The 18489-nt window shown below is 33.8% G+C and overlaps 1 protein-coding gene across 1 annotated transcript in view; it reads left to right on the top strand.

The window, feature by feature from the left end:
• Window positions 1-18489, top strand: part of ADGRB3 (adhesion G protein-coupled receptor B3) — an 898471-nt gene that overhangs the window by 79704 nt on the left and 800278 nt on the right. The gene's annotated exons all lie outside the window — the stretch shown is intronic.

Genomic DNA, 18489 nt, shown 5'->3' with positions numbered 1-18489 from the left:
AGGCATGCAGAGGGTATTTTTGTATTGTGTTTTTGTGTTCCTAGGATATATCCCTAGGAGTGGTATTGCTGTATCATATGAGAGCTCAATATACAGTTTTTTGAGAAATTCTATACTGTTTTCCAGAAAGGCTAGACTAGACTGCATTCATACTAGAAGTGAATGATTTTGCACATCTCTACTAGCACAGATTGCTCCTGTTCTTTGTGATGTGTTTCAGTCTTTGTACAATGAGATAATACCTCATTGTTTTTTTTTTTGGATTTTTATCTCCTTTTTGATTAGTGATTTTTTAATTTTTTCATGTGCCTTTTCTCCATCTGTGTTTCTTCTTTGAAGAATGCCTGTTCATTTATACTCCCTATTTTTTGATGGGTTTAGAAGTATTTTTCTTGTTGAATTTTACCAGTATGTTGGATATTAGCCAATTATTTGATGGGTAGTGAGTGAATAGTTTCTCCTACTCTTTGGGTACCCTTTGTATCCTAGACACTGTTTCCTTTTAAATGCAGCTTGGGGCCAGAGAGATAGCATGGAGGTAGTGAGTTTGCCTTGCATGCAGAAGGATGGTGGTTCGAATCCAGGCATCCCATATGCTCATCCGAGAATGCCAGGAGCGATTTCTGAGCATAGAGCCAGGAGTAACCCCTGAATGCTGCTGGGTGTGATCCAAAAACAACAACAACAAACAAAAAAACAAACAAAATAAATGCAGCAGCTTCTCAGTTTAATGTAGTTCCATATGTGTTTTTTACCTTTGCTTCTACTTGCTTAGATAGTGGTGTTTTCTCCTTGAAGATGCTTTTAGTTTCAATGTAATGGAGATTTTTTTTGACAATGTTTTCTTTTATACACTTTATAATTTCAAGTCTGATATCAAGGTCTTTTATCCATTGTGATTTGACCTTTGTGCATGGTGTTAGAGAGTTCTTAGTTTGCCCTTTTTGCATGTAGATGATCAGTTGTCCCAACACCACTTTTTGAAGAGGCTTTTCTTGCTCCATTTTGCATTTTTTGCACCTTTATGAAAGATTAATTTATTTTGTTTCTGGGGAACATTCTCTGAATACGCCTCTATTCCATTGGTCTTTATTCTAGTATTATTATGCTGTTGTAATAAGCATTACTTTGTAATACAATTTAAAGTTGGGGAAAGTAATATATCCCATATAATTTTTCTAAGGAATTCTTTAGTTATTCATCATCATTTATTGTTTCAAATAAACTTTATCTAATATAAAGAATGTCATCAGTATTGTTAGAGAGATTGAATTAAGTATGTACAATGATTTGGGGACCATTGCCATTTTAAATATCTTAATCTTCCCAGTTAATGGTTACGGATTACTTCTCCATTTCTTGTGTCCTATTTTATTATTTCTTGAAGCAGTGTTTTGCAGGAATTTTTTTTGTATAGGTATTTCACCTCTTTAGTTACCTTCAATGTATTTGAGTTTCTGAGGTACTGTTGCCAATGAAATTGTTTTTTAATATATACCTTTTCTCTATCATTATTTGTTTATAAGAATTTCTTGGATTTTTATGTTAATTTTGTAGCATGCTACTTTACTATACAAATCTATTATTTCTAGAAACCTTTTGGGGAGACTTTTGGATTTTCTAAGGATAATAACATGTCATCTATAAATAGTGAGAGCTTTAATTTTTTCTATCTGTGATCCCTTGATGTTTTTGTTCCTTATTGCTGTGCCAAGAACTTTTAGTACTGTGTTGAAAAAGACTGGTAAGAAGGGCTTCCTTGTTTTGTGATAGGTTTTAGAGGAAAGACTTTCAGTTTTTCCTCATTGACTATAATATTTTCCATGACTTATTGTATATGACCTCAACTATATTGAGAAAAGTTCCTTCATTTCCATCTTGTTGACAGAATTGATCATGAATGGGTATTAGACTTATGGAATGCTTCCTCTGCACCTATTGATATAATCATATGACTTTTATTTTTTCTTGAGTTGATATGGTATATTAAGTTGATTGACTTGCATATGTTAAAGTATCTTGGAAGGAATACTACTTGGTGATGGAGAGACATTAGATTTTCTTTGCAAAGATTTTGTTGAGGATCTTTGAATCTGTTTTCATCAAGAATATTGATCTGTAGTTCTCTTTTATATGGTATCTCTGTCTAGTCTTGGTAATAGGGTGATGTTAGCTTCATAAAATCTATTTGAAAGTGTCTCTGATTCTTCAATTTCCTGGTTGAGTCTGAAATGATTGGCATTATGTCCTCTTTAATGTTTTCAAAGAATTCACTATTTAATCCATTTGGGCCTGGACTTTAGTTTTTTGGAAGCCTTTTGTTTGTCATTTTAATTTCCTCAGTAGTGATATGTCTTTTCAAGTAATCTAGATCATCTTGGTTCAACTTTCAGAGGCTATAGAAATCCAAGAGTTTATTCATTTCTTACAGTTTCTCTTGTTCTGTGGCATAGAGTTTCTCAGAGTAATCATTAATTAATCTTTGAATATCTATAGTGTATAACCTCCCATTTATAGTTCTAATTTTATTTAAGTTTTTCTCTCTCCTTTCTTTAAGCTTTGTTAATACTTTTATGAAAATATTTACTTATTCAAAGAAAAAATTCTTAATTTTACAGATCATTTGGATTTATTTTATAATTTTCAATTTACTCATTTTACTCTAAGCTTTATTCATTTTGCCTATTTTTGGTGCATTTTGTTGATATTTTTTCATTTTGTTATTTGTTTATTTGGGGGGGGCATACCCCATGTCACTCAGGGTTTACTCCTGGCTATGTACTCAGAAATCACTCCTGGCTTTGGGGGATCATCTGGGACACCAGGGATTGAACCCAGGTCTGTCATAGGTCAGCCACATGTAGACAAACGCCCTACCACTACACTATCCCTTTGGCCCCAGTTTTTAATATTTTTTAAGCAGTGCCATTAAATTTGTGCCAAAAAAAAACAAAACTTGGATTAGACTCGGGTCATACAGGTTATTTGATTTGGTGCCTGCTCACTGAATCAAATGCACTTAGTCTCCAGTCATCTTCTGTCATCTGCTGGAAGGGGCGGTGCTTCAGCTCAGTCCACAAGTCCTGGCTGAGCTGAAGAGGTAGTTGGCTGAACTGAACTGTCTTCCACTGAAGTATTTAACTCACAATATTCTGGGCTTTGTATGAGACCAAAAGCAGTGATGATGATATCTGCAAACACAGAGATGATGACAATGTCTATGCTGATATCTCACATCAGATAAAGCCGAAACTCTGTTTGAACATACAGATGATAAGTAATCTAGTTTTGAAGGATTTTAACCTTTGTGATTTATCTTGATTACCTGATTAGCTACAGTTTTCTGCACTTTATTTAAAGTTTTAAAGTTATTGTTGCTAGTTAACAGGGTGTTTTTATTTAGCAATAAATATTGAAAGAACATTAAACCTACCGATTCTCAAATTATAGTAATTGTTTTGGGTATATATTTTTATTTTTTGAAATTTATCAGTAACTGCTATGTTTTTCACTTTGGCTTATACTCGAGTCACTATTTTTTCCCAGTTTGTAGGGTAAAATTCAGGAGGGGGGGTTTGGCCTATACTCTAGTTGGTATATACTTGACTATAAACAGTATATATTTTCTTCTTAGTAGAGCTTTTACTGTGACCCATAAAGTATGATAACTAGTTTCTTAATTCTCACATATTTAAAGGAAACTTTTGATTTCCTCTTTGATTTCATCTGTGACCCAGTAGTGAGCTGTTTCTTTTCCAGGTGTAAATATTTTCTCTTTGTGTCTTTTTCAATTCATTTCTAATTTCAGTACATCATGATTTGAGAAAGTACTTTAAACAATTTCTATCCTCTAGATTTTATTAAGGTATATTTTATAGGCCAGCATGTAGTCTCTCTGAAGATTGACCCATATGCATTGGAGAAGAATGCATATCCAATTTTGGGGCGATGAATAGTCTTATCTATCTATCTACCTATCTATATCTATCATCTGTCTATCATTTATGTGTCATCTATCTATCTATCTATCTATCTATCTATCGATCTATCTATCTATCTATCTATCTATCTATCTATCTATCTATCTATCATCTATCTACTCTCTTATATTTCTTCCTTTAGTGCCAGTATATCCTTTTTTTAGCCTAACTTACCTATCAATGGTGACAGGGATACATTAAAGTCGTCCACTATTATTATGTTGTTATTGATATCTTTTTTTCGAATATATCAGCAATTATATTGAATATTTTGCTGGAAACTTAATGTCTCCATATATGTTTAGGAATATAATTTCTTCTTGGAACATTATAGCTTGATTATTAAGAAATATCCATTTCTGTCTTTTAGAAACCTTTTAATTCTAAAGTCTGTGTCATTTGATATCAGTATAGTCACTCTAGCTCTTTTAAGAAATTTTTGCCTGAATGATGGTTCTCTAATCTTTGACTTTGTGTCTATGTTTGCTCTGATTATTAATATGTGTTTCTTGTAGGTAGCAAAATGTTGGACTTAACTTGTTGATCAAATTTGTCTTTCTGTGTCTCTTAACAAGTGCATTCAGTCCATTGACATTGAAAGAGAAGATTGTCATGGGAATTAGTGTTTTCTTTGTTTTTTTTTTTTTTAAGTGTTTGGGATATTTATTGTGTCTGCCTAACCTTAACATAGACCATTCAGTTCTTTTAAGACTGGTTTTGAATCTGCAAAGTTTCTGAGCTGTTGTTTATCTGTGGAACTGTGTAACCTTTCTTCAAACCTGAATCTAAGTCTAGCTGGATGACATACTCTTGGCAAAGCATTCATTAATTTGAGCTTTGTAGCTATATTTCACCACTGCCTTCAGGCTTGAGGTTTGCTTGTAACAAATCTTCTGTAAATCTTAAGGATATTCCTTTGTAACTTTTTTTTATTTTGCTTCCTTTATATTCTATCCCTATCTGTAGTATTTATTGTTGAGGCTATATAAACTTTGGAGCGTTTTCTTCTTTTTCTTTTACTGTTATTGTTTTTGGACACACTCAGCCTTGCTCAGCTGTTACTACTAGCTCTGAACTTGGGGTCATTCCTGGTAATGTTTGGGGAACCATTTATAATTCTGGGGATCAAACCTGGGTTTGCAACATGCAAGTCAAATACCTTACCCACCTTATTATTGCTCCAGCCCCTGGGTTTTTCTTTAAAACCCTTTTAGCTGATACACTTCAGGTATGTAGGATTTTCTTGCATGTATTCTTTATCTCTGTGTGGTTCTCTAAAATGATGTCATTGACTTTGATTTTTCATGGGTATTTTCTTTGTGGGCCTCTGAAACTTCAATTCTTATGTTATTTCTATTGAGTTTATCTCAGACTGTTTGTTTGTTTTGGGGCCACACAAGTGGTGCTCAGAGGTTATTCCTAGCTCTGTGCTCAGAATTTGTTCCTGGCAAGCTCAGGAAGCCATATGAGATACCAGAGTTGGAACCTGGGTCTGTCCAGGTTGGCCGCAATCAAGGTAAATGCCCTATCACTGTGCTATTATTCTGGCACATGCAGACATCTATTTTCATCTGTTCACATTCTTTGAGGATTTTTACATTATTTTTTTAAAGATCTTTTCCAACCTCTTGTTATTCATCTCATCTTCCAGTTCACTGATCCTGTCTTCAGCACATGTTACTCTGTCAATTAAGCTTTCCAGTGATATTTTTATTTCACCTACCAAGTTTTCCATTTCTGTCATTTCAGTTTGAAGTTTTCTCATTTCTACTTTCATATCCTCTTGATTCTGATTTATAATTCATTTGGTTAGTTCCTGGTTTCTTTAAGTTCTTTGTACATATTCCATAATTCTTCTCTAAAGTCTTTATCAGAAGGCTACATAGGTGGTTGGTACTTGTTGTGTATGCAGAGCCACCATTGTTATTTTCTATGTATTGTGATTTCTGCATTGTTTTCCCATGTGTCTTTTGTGATGTGGTGTTTTCCAAGTGTTTTTCTAGAGTACATTGACTAGAGCACATATGTGTGGCTATGGAGCAGAGCACAGAGGCCTTGATCTTCTTGTTGCACAGGTCTCTTATGGTCCTTTCTGGGATGCAGAGCTGGCACTACTTGCTTCTGCCTCCTGGGGCAGGGGTGGCTCATTACATTGATAATGCTGGGTCCCATCTGGGCCACTGGGAAGGCGCCATTTACCGTGATTCTGCGCAGTGCCTCTCATTGGGTTTCTTCTGGGCTGCAGAGTGGGCATCACTTGACTGCCATCTCTGGAGGACCTGGCAGTCACCATGCTAACTAGGTTCAATCTGTGCTGTAGGAAAGGTGCTATTTACCACGCTGCCTCTCAGTATGTTCTATTTGGTCCATGGGTTGGGGACACTCACCATACTGCCTCTTTGAACCTATTGCTGTATCCTTTCTGGGCTCTGGGGCAGGTTTCATTCACTGCCACCTCTGGGATCAGGGGCTGCTCACCACTCTGCTGCTCAAGCACCCCCACCATCTCATCTGGGTCATGCAGCACTCACCATGCTACTGCTCGGTACCTCTCACTTGGTCCTATCTGGGACATAGGCCTAGTGCCACTCACCACACTGCTATTTGGAGCCTTTCCCTGGATCCCTCTAATAAATACATCTTTACAAAATCTGCTTGTCTTAGGGATAGAGTAATAGCATACTGGGTATGCTTGACTTGCATGCATCTGACCCTCCCAGTTCCCTCCTCAGCATCCCATAAGGTTTCCTGAGCCCTTCAGGTCTTGAGTGCAAGAACAGGAGTAATCCCTGATCACCACAGATGTGGCCCCAAAATAAACAAACAAAAATTTCTGTGCTTAGTTGATTAAAGTTGAAATATCTTACTGATGCAAAATTTGTAATAAGTAGTTTTCTGTGAATGTTGTCTGCTGTAGGTTCCTTATTAGGACCTTGAGATTCCTGAAATTTTGAATCCCTGAAATATAAGCTTTATTGAATGCCTAGGAAGAAGCTTCAGACCTTAGAATTTTAACAGGATGAAAGACAACACTGGTGGTTGGAATGCCCCTGATTCAATGTCATTATGTACCTTAAATATTACTGTGTAAAATGTGTAATTCACTTTGGTCACAATAAAAATTACTTCATTTAAAAAAAGAACTTTAACAGGACATAGAAACTTATTGTATGTTTTGCTGAAATGTTTCCTTAATTAAAATTAATTTAAATATTTAATTATCTATTATCCATTCATCTAATTGTTTTAATTTTATTCTCACACTTTTTATGTGTCAGGCAGCAAGTATTATGTTACTATTTTACCTGAATAAAGTATTACATTTTGGGAGGGAAGGAGTATAAAACATACAATGCAATGCTTAGGCTTCCATACTGACAGGTCTGTACTCAGGGCTAATTCACAGAAGTACTCTGGAGACCATCTGCATTTAAGGAGAATCAAACTGAGTTCTTAAATGCAAGGGAAATACCTAATATTTTTTTATTCTTTTGAGGAGTAGGAAATGGCAAACAAGCAGTACTTAGGGCTTACTCCATGATCTGAGCTCTGAGATCAGTCTTTATGGGCTCAGAGTAATATATAAATTCCAGGGGTAAAGTGTGTGTCAGCTGCAAAGCAAGTAGCCTACCTGCTCTATTATTCTTCTTATCCCTTTTATCTTATCAAATGTATCAAAGCATATATGAGGAAGGTTAAAAATATTATTTCCATTAGTGTGGTCAGAATTTAGGTGACATGCTCAAGGATTGACAAGAGTGGGATGGAGTTAAGCATAGTGTTGGAGGCAAAGCCAACTAAGTCTCTTTAAGAAACAAACTTTTAAGTGGCAGACAAATGGGACTGGAGGGTTGTGTTAAGGGAAGTGAACACTGAGGAAGAGATTGACATTGAAACATTATATGTAGAAACCTAATCATGAATAATTTTGTAATTTCATGGTGACAAAAAAGAAATAAAATAATGGTGACCAAGGACAGTAGCTGTAATTGGAACAGAAACATAGAGACAGAGAGGTTTTATGATAATGGAACATGACAACTTGCATCTGGGAAAATTAAGCTCAATAAAAAAGACCTAAATGTTTTAGTTCCTAAGTTTCAAATTAGAGCAGAACATTACACAGTAAGAAGTGGCTGGCAGGTGTAGGGATAAAAGCTAAGATGCACCAGTACAGCACATTGGCAGTATAAATACATATACTGAAAATATGATCTGGAGTACATATAGTAATAGTGAATTACTAGTTGATTAACTAGATGCATATTTGTATGAATTTCTAACATGAGAATTTGCCTTGCCACAATTTGAAAATATGAGGAATAATATAAATATGTCTGTGATTTTGGTTGGTTGGTTCATTGGTTTCCTTTTGTGCTATTATTGATGAAGTAGATAAAACAACAACAAAGAAACATATTTGTAAAGAATTTTGTCAAGGTTATACTTCAATTGTCCTGTAGGTACAATTCATATATTTAACTCCAAGCACAAAATCAGTCATTTTTATTTTACAAACAAAAGTTCGAATATTTTTCTTAACATCAACAGCTGCAAATCTGCTGAACATTGCCTATCTACTTCTTCCCTGCATCTTGCTATTTGTGATGGTTGCACATTTTGCAATTTCTGTATCAGTGACTTTCCATAAATCATTTTGACTTTTATGCACAGCCCTTGTATGGGATGTTTGTGTATTTGTGTCTACAAACTTGCCTATATTGTCAGTGAGACTTTTGCAAGTAATTGGTCCTCTTTCTTTTCCTCTGTGTTCATTATCATTGATCAGGCAGTGGCTAATTACTATTGATGCAAATCTTAGCCTGTGTATAGAGCAACTAGGAACAATTTGCAGGAGCAACCAACTCTAGTGTATGTATGTGTGGGAGGTTTGACTCTGAAATGACTTGGAAGTATTATAATGTACCTTTGTTATTTTATATGTTTTGAAGCCTATAAGCAGTTTAACATATATTTAGGGCATACAAGTTTCCTCCTCAGAATTTAAATTGTGACAGAAATAATTCCTTTTATATGTGACATAATAATAGGTTCCCTGCAATCAGAATGAATGTTTCTTCCCACTGGTATACTCTCCATAAACAGAAACACGCTCTTTTATTTTTTTAATATATATGAAAAGTAAAAAGAAAATTTTGTATTTCTAACTGCTGTATAATTTTAATGTATCGCGTGTTTATGGATAGAACTTCCTTGATTTAAAACAGCTGGGGCTTGAAGTACCTTACTTATTTAATGAAATTGATCTTGAACTTAGAACCTGGTTTCCCTCATTCTTTTGATGAGAATACAAAAGATGCCTATTTCAAAAGATAATATACCTTTGTACAGATGGAACAAACTGTAATATGGTATGAGGCATATATTTGTAATCATTATTATAATAGGTATTTTATTTGCTCCTTTTCAATGTTTTATATGTTATGTATTTCCTATTTAATTCTTAGATAAATCAGTCTATATTATATATTTCTTGATGAAAGAAATTACTTAAAGATTCTTAAAAAATGCAGCAACAAATTTATAAAAAGAACTGAAATACTTTTTCAACCAGTTGGTTGTCCAACAATGTATTCTGCACTATTCTGGACATGCTAGGAATTTCAGAAATCTTTGCTGAAAATGATTTAAATTAATTTAACACTATTTGTTATTATTTTAAACATTATATTTGTATATAATTTTATTCCCCTTCTAGTTTTAGTTGAATGATTTAATGGATTTTCAAAATGAAACATTTTATAATATAAAAGCTTTACTGAGAAGAAACTTTTTTAATTTACTGACTGAATTTGTTAGACACTGTGGTAGATTTTTCACCATTTTTTCTTTCTTTTGGCTTGAAATAGATGCTCACTTTGTAAGAGTGTTCAGTCACATAAGCTTGAGGGTTCCAGAGCCTTGAAACAAGGACTTGGCATCTGGTCAATTGATACATGAATGCACAGTGTCTGGGTTTTATTCCTCTCAGAGAAGTTTTAAAATTGATCTCACTGTGTCTAGCAGACCTTACAAAATGCTGTTTGAGTATTTTTATCCCTTAACATTCCACATAAAGGACTCCCCCTCTTGACCTCAGTGTATTTACATGTACAGTGTAGTATACCACTATTGAAGTATACTGATTTTAAATATATTCATTTTTATAATATGGATACAATTTCCAAAACTGCTAACTGCCACCTCTCTATGGCTAGGTTAGACATTCTTACTGAAGCCTATAGCATGCAATTATACTATCATGTTGGGAGAGTCCACATTACAATTATATCCCCTTCAGTTAGGAAAAATTATACAATGGTTTAGCATATACTTCATCTGGAAAAATTGGAGGGAGATATATACTTAAGATATTTGGTAGACAGATGAGTGGATAAACAACACAAGGTCCAGAGAGTTCTTTTATAGCAGTCATTTTAAGGTGGGCAGGGAAAGGCATTTTTCCTGATCTAGGTACCAAGCGGTTCAGACAGAAGGCTTTAGGACTGGTACTGAAGTTCAGACAGCAAATCATAGCAAACTCAATTTGATCCTGTAAATTCCACCATATTTCAGAGATGCATTTTTAGAACCACCTGTTAATTTAAACTTAGGCAGGAATTCTCACATAGTGAGGACCTTATCTGTTCTTTGTTTTGTTTGCTTATCTTGTTAACATATGTTGCACTCTCTAGTGACTCCACCTTTGCATCAGTAGGGTGCTATTTAATTTTACTGACACCACTTATTCATCATCCAGGAATGTAACAATGTCGATTCAAATAACATTTTCAATCTATTAAGTTTATTCTCAATACATAAAATATTGTTCAGTTGTAATTCTCATCCAAAAAATTTAGTTATAATATTAGACAGAGGAAATATAATAATCTTATCTCATGTTACTTAATTTACATTTTCACATCATTAAAATTAATCTGTAAATATACATATCAGATTATGTTAGTATAATTGAATAAAGTACTAATGTTTACAACTATGTAATTCTGACTATTCAAATGCCAAATGCTATTGTGCCTTGAGTGTGAATATTATTCTAAGCTTTAATTAAAAGGGATTTTATTTATAAATATCTAAATAAATTTATAAATATCTGAGTAAATTTATATCTAAGTAAATTTATTTTTTAAATATTTTATTTTTACAAATTTTAGTATATAGAAAACAAAAATGATAATAATGTTCAAAGTGTATTCAACTGTATTTAAGCATACCCATGATAGACCAAATCCATGACAAACTAATTCCCATTTTAGACCATGTTATTATTATGAAAGAAGAAAGTTTTAATATTTAGACCTAAGAATAATTTTAAATATATCCCCCAAGGATAGTTAAATAGCACAAACATTTTCTAACATTTAAAGTAGCTAGGCAAAATCTTTTGAAATAAGTTTTTAAAGTCCATTAACTTTGATGTCATTTCAAATGCTGTTTACATATGAAATAACTACTCTGAATATTCCCTGAGAAGTTAATTTGCTGTTTAAAGCAATTAAATCCGGTTTTTTCCACTCTTAAAATTACAGAGTGGTGGAGAAGATTGCTATACAGCAAGTGATGGTACTAAAAATATAAAACAAACATGCTGTTCAAAGTACATTTACTCTATGCTCTTAAACTTCTGTTTTTGTTTTTTCTACTTTTAAAAAGTGAGGCAAAACATTTAAACATACTTTCAAACTCCATTTATACACCTTAGCTAAAAAGCTTCACCACACACATACTCACACACAATGAAGTATATCACAGTTATTTAAATCTGTATTCTATAAGGAGCCCATAAAAACACTCATTCACCAGCAATGATCCTTAACTAATGCTGAAATCAAACCTACAAGGAAAGCATTAGAGATACTTTGAAGTGATTGTCTGAGACTAATATTATCTTCTAAGAGGTTACTAAATATTTCATTGCTACATTATTACCAGATTTTTTTAAATGATAGATTTTGAAACTCAACATTTTTGTTTTAGAAAGTTTGCCTTTAGATACTTTAACCTGCATCAAAATTATGTCTCCTTAGTGCACAAGCAGTTGTAAATAGAAATGAAAGTGTTGGCAACTAGTGTAAAGAGAGTCACCCTTAAAAAAGTCAATAATGAATGCTTCAAAAGATCCTTAAAATCTCAGTTAAAAAATATTGGAAATAAAATTGTTATTCCTGTAAAATCAGCTCAGCAGGATGGATGTAAAAAAATGTAAAATATGAAAATAAACATTTCCAAAAATTTAAAAATTTAAAGATTAATTTTAGTTTAAGAATGAAACTAATAATGAAGAAATATTTGACAAAAAATTTATCCTAGAAATGATATGTACTCTTTGTTGAGTTCAATAGTTAATGGATCATAGTTTTAATTCTGTTTCCTTATAATTCCAACTTTAAATTTAAGTTTATAAAACTTAATCATATAATAGGGTGAATGAAATAGGTTATCAGGAATGGAATAAGACCAACAATATACACAAAAGTATATCATGAATCTAATAAAGAAATTATTGCTTTGCAATATATTTTGGCAATGATATCATGTTTATGAATGTTTAACTCATTTAAAAGGTATTTTATGAACTTTTCATATTGTACAATTAAAAAGTTTATTTGTACAATTAAAAATATGGGATGTTGGAGATTGAACATGGGTCAGCCACATGTAAGGCAATTGCCCTATCCACCCAATACTCATACTTTTCTGTTTTCAATGATTTTATATCTCTTGTTACAGGAAACTTACAGAGTAAGTATATTGTTAGTGCTGTTCCATGAAATATACAATGGAATTATTCTTCATGCATATTAGCCATATTGGGCTATTATGTACTTTATATGTCTGAAATGTGACAGTTAGTTTTAGTTATATTTGAAATATGGAAGAATGTTATAGCTGATCATCCAAAGTACAGACTAACAACACCGAACACATGAGATTTAAGCTAAAACCATCAAAATGAATGTGCCTGCCAAGGTGACCAGCAGGTGGTAGGGATGGTTGGTTGGGGCGAGTGAAATGATAGAGTATAAGAACATTGGTTGTGGGTATTGACACTAATACTGTGATTGGTGTTTAAGTCCTATATGCCTAAAATTCAACTATAATTAGTGTTGTTCTTTAATTAAAGAAACAATTCGTGGTTGAAAATTAAACTTTAAAAAAAAAGAAAATTAAACTTTTTATTCAGTTTTAATGAATTTAGTTGCCGCGTTTGACTTGACTATTACATATTTCAAGATGTTAGAATTGGGTCTTTGTAGAGAAATTAACGTGGTAAAATATGAGATAATTTAACATGGTAAAATATGTAATATTTAAAAAAATATTGTAATTGAAAAATATGCTATGAAAGGCTCTGCTCCAACGCAGAGAAATGAAGAGACAGTCACTCAGGCAAAAGCTCAAGTGGGTTCTTTATTCTGGCTGGCCAAAGTCCAGTGCCCATCCAGAACTGAACAGAGGCAAAGGAGCACGTGGCTTTCTTTGTCAGTCCTTATATACCATAAGGAGGGGAGAGGGGGTAGGAGACAATTTAACATTTCCTTATAAGGGCATAACATCTGCTAAGACATTCAGAGGCAGCGGAAGAGTACAAGATATCACATGATTGTTATACCAGGAAGTTCCCTACAATGAGCCATTATGGGAATTTTCACCTTGCCCCACTTTCAGAAAAGTCAAGCTCTTTTCCTGGAATTGTGTTCCAGCCCTTACAGCTATCCTTAGTGTATGTCTGGGAAATACTACGTGGCATAATAAATATAGGTTTTTACTCATAACTCAGTTTAGTTTATATATAAGAAAAATCTATCTTTTTTTCTGCTTGATGTTAGAAACAATTTATCCTGCCATTATGACCAGTCTTAGGTAGAACCAGGCTGTCCTAATGACTCATGGTTTTGATATCCTCCCCCAGTCCGATATCAACATTGGTGGAACAAAAATTTAACTCTTTAATATAATAAAGCTGGAGATCTCTGAGCATCCAGATAGTTTATGTATTACTTAACAGTTCATTTTAGAGGCCAAATGCATGCCAAATGATAGTCATTTTAAATATGAAGAGTAAATGAACCATATGCTTAGGTGTTCTTGGATTCTCCTTTTGAACATATGAAATTTTTCTTAAGAAGTTTTATCAAATTTTTTTGGCATAAATTTAGCTGAGATCTAAATAGATATTATCTCACTGTGGATAGTAGTAATCACACAGATTATGCTTAACCTCTCCTTGGAAGACTTTCGATTTCTTTTACTTTATGAGCAGAAGATTCTGTTACATCCATTATCAGCATTATACAGTAAGCTCCTTTGTTCTGAAATAATCAAGCATAATACTTACTAATTATTTAAAAGAAACTTTAAGAGATTTTTATTATCTTTAAGCAAATCATGGTTTTCATGAACATATGTCACTGTGGATTCAAATGTCTAATTTGAATATTTGGAGTTATTGATTTTTATCATCTTGTTCCTGTATTAGCAGAGATATACATTTCATCAGTAATTTAAAAGCTTGATAGGTTTTTATATTTTTCAATTTTGAAAGCTAAAATAATATCTAAAAATTCAAAACAAAGGAATATAAAAGTTTATACAATCTCATTTCAAAGTAAATATCACTTAACATTTTATAAAATTAGCCTTTTACTTGTATATTATAGATAATATATATAAAAATGAGTTATATTGAGTTAACCTTGCTTGTGAAGTTGATTAAAGAAGTCTAGAAAGCTTCATTTTATTTTATAAATTATAATACAATTCTTTCCTATATTGTCCTCAATTTGGATATTTCATTTTGCTATATCTGTGCCTTAAGAATTATCTTCTATACTTTTTAGTCATAGTGATTAGGAAAAAAACTAATGGAAAGATCTCAAATGATCATATAAATTCTACAAGAATATTTTGCAGAAATGTGTATGGGAAAATGTTTGTGTCCAAATGTTAAAATAGAACTAATAAATTTAAAGTAGAGCATCAAATACTCAAATTAAAATTAGTTCACAAAATTCTTTCATTGGTTTGCTTCATTTTAATTGGTATTGATTAAGGTAAATTTTATAACATTGTCTTTTTATGTATTTATTTTTTTCTATAGTTATTTTTTATTTAAACACCTTGATTACATACATGATTATGTTTGGGTTTCAGTCATGTAAAGAAAACCACCCATCACCAGTGCAACATTCCCATCACCAATGTCCCAAGTCTCACTCCTCCCCAACCGACCCCCGCCTGTACTCTAAACAGGCTCTCCATTTCCCTCATACATTCTCATTATTAGGAAAGTTCAAAATGTAGTTATTTCTCTAACTAAACACATCACTCTTTGTGGTGAGCTTCCTGTGGTGAGCTGGAACTTCCAGCTCTTTTCTCTTTTGTGTCTGAATATTATTATTGCAAGAATGTCTTTCATTTTTCTTAAAACCCATAGATGAGTGAGACAATTCTGCGTTTTTCTCTCTCTCTCTGACTAATTTCACTCAGCATAATAGATTCCGTGTACATCCATGTATAGGAAAATTTCATGACTTCATCTCTCCTGACAGCTGCGTAATATTCCATTGTGTATATGTACCACAGTTTCTTTAGCCATTCGTCTGTTGAAGGGGATTTTTGTTGTTTCCAGAGTCTTGCTATGGTAAATAGTGCTGCAATGAATATAGGTGTAAGGAAGGGGTTTTTGTACTGTATTTTTGTGTTCTAGGGTATATTCCTAGGAGTGGTATAGCTGGATCGTATGGGAGCTCGATTTCAAGTTTTTGGAGGAATCTCCATATCGCTTTCCATAAAGGTTAAACTAGACAGCATTCCCACCAGCAGTGGATAAGAGTTCCTTTCTCTCCACATCCCCGCCAACACTGTTTATTCTCATTCTTTGTGATATGTGCCATTCTCTGTGGTGTGAGGTGGAATCTCATCGTTGTTTTGATTTGCATCTCCCTGATGATTAGTGATGTGGAGCACTTTTTCATGTGTCTTTTGGCCATTTGTATTTCTTCTTTGTCAAAGTGTCTGTTCATTTCTTCTCCCCATTTTTTGATGGGATTAGATGTTTTTTTCTTGTAAAGTTCTGTCAGTGCCTTGTATATTTTGGAGATTAGCCCCATATCTGATGGGTATTGGGTGAATAGTTTCTCCCACTCAGTGGGTGGCTCTTGTATCTTGGGCACTATTTCCTTTGAGGTGCAGAAGCTTCTCAGCTTAATATATTCCCATCTGTTAATCTCTGCTTTCACTTGCTTGGAGAGTGCAGTTTCCTCCTTGAAGATGCCTGTAATATCCTGGAGTGTCTTGCCTATGTGCTGTTCTATATATCTTATAGTTTTGGGGCTGATATCGAGGTCTTTAATCCATTTGGATTTTACCTTCGTACATGATGTTAGCTGGGGGTCTACGTTCAATTTTTTGCAAGTGGCTAGCCAATTGTGCCAACACCACTTGTTAAAGAGGCTTTCCCTGCTCCATTTAGGGTTTCCTGCTCCTTTATCAAAAATTAGGTGATTGTATGTCTGGGGAACATTTTCTGAGTATTCAAGCCGATTCCACTGATCTGAGGGCCTGTCCGTACTCTAATACCTTGCTGTTTTGATAACTATTGCTTTGTAGTACAGTTTAAAGTTGTGGAAAGTAATTCCTCCCATATTCTGTTTCCCAATGATTGCTTTAGCTATTCTAGGGTGTTTATTGTTCCAAATGAATTTCAAAAGTGCCTTATCCACTTCTTTGAAGAATGTCATGGGTATCTTTAGAGGGATAGCATTAAATCTGTATAAAGCCTTGGGGAGTATTGCCATTTTGATGATGTTAATCCTGCCAATCCACGAGCAGGGTATGCGTTTCCATTTCCGCATCTCCTCTCTTATTTCTTGGAGCAGAGTTTTATAGTTTTCTTTGTATAGGCCCTTCACATTTTTAGTCTAGTTGATTCCGAGATATTTGAGTTTGTGTGGCACTATTGTGAATGAGGTTGTTTTTTTAATGTCCATTTCTTCCTTATTACTATTGGTGTATAGAAAGGCCATTGATTTTTGTGTGTTAATTTTGTAGCCTGCCACCTTGCTATATGAATCTATTGTTTCTAGAAGCTTTTTGGTAGAGTCTTTAGGGTTTTCTAAGTAGAGTATCATGTCATCTGCAAACAGTGAGAGCTTGATTTCTTCCTTTCCTATCTGGATTCCCTTGATATCTTTTTCTTGCCAATCACTATAGCAAGTACATCCAGTGCTATGTTGAACAGGAGTGGTGAGAGAGGACAACATTGTCTTGTGCCAGAATTTAGAGGGAAGGCTTTAATTTTTCTCCGTGAGGATAATATTTGCCACTGGCTTGTGTTAGATGGCCTTAACTATATTGAGAAAGGTTTCTTCCATTCCCATCTTGCTGAGAGTTTTGATCAAGAATGGGTGTTAGACCTTATCAAATGCTTTCTCTGCATCTATTGATATGATCATGTGGTTTTTATTTTTATTGTTATTGATGTTGTGTATTATGTTGATACATTTACGGATGTTAAACCATCCTTGCATTCCTGGGATTAAACCTACTTGATCATAGTGGATGATCTTCTTAATGAGGCATTGAATCCTATTTGCCAGGATTTTGTTGAGGATCTTTGCATCTGCATTCATCAGCAATATTGGTTTGTAATTTTCTTTTTTGTAGCATCTCTGTCTGGTTTAGGTATCAAGGTGATGTTGGCTTCATAAAAGCTATTTGGAAGTGTTTTCGTTTGTTCAATTTCATGAAAGAGTCTTGCCAGTATTGGTAGTAGTTTCTCTTGGAAAGTTTGAAAGAATTCATTAGTGAATCCATCTGGGCCTGGGCTTTTGTTTTTCGGCAGACCTTTGATTACCGTTTTAACTTCATCACTGGTGATGGGGGTGTTCAGATATGCTACATCCTCTTCCTTCAACTGTGGAAGATTATAAGAGTCTAAGAATTTATCCATTTCTTCCAGGTTCTCATTTTTAGTGGCGTAGAGTTTCTCAAAGTAGTTTCTGATTACCCTTTGAATCTCTGTCATCTCAGTAGTGATATCTCCTTTTTCATTCCTAATACGAGTTATCAAGGTTCTCTCTCTCTTTCTTTGTTAGGTTTGCCAGTGGTCTATCAATCTTGTTTATTTTTTCAAAGAACCAACTTCTGCTTTTGTTGATCTTTCGTATTGTTTTTTGGGTTTCCACTTCATTGATTTCTGCTCTCAGCTTTGTTATTTCCTTCTGTCTTCCTATTTTTGGGTCCTTTTGTTGAGAACTTTCTAGTTCTATTAGCTGTGTCATTAAGCTACTCAGGTAAGCTCCTTCTTCCTTCCTGATGTGTGCTTGCAACGCTATAAATTTTCCTCACAGTACTGCTTTTGCTGTGTCCCATAAGTTCTGATAGTTTGTGTCTTTATTGTCATTTGTTTCCAGGAACTTTTTGATTTCCTCCTTGATTTCATCTCAGACCCACTGGTTATTGAGTATGAGGCTGTTTAACTTCC

The sequence above is a fragment of the Suncus etruscus genome, chromosome 7 (genome assembly GCF_024139225.1).
Source record: "Suncus etruscus isolate mSunEtr1 chromosome 7, mSunEtr1.pri.cur, whole genome shotgun sequence".
NCBI lineage: Eukaryota > Metazoa > Chordata > Mammalia > Eulipotyphla > Soricidae > Suncus > Suncus etruscus.
This window is presented reverse-complemented; position numbering and strand designations above follow the sequence as displayed.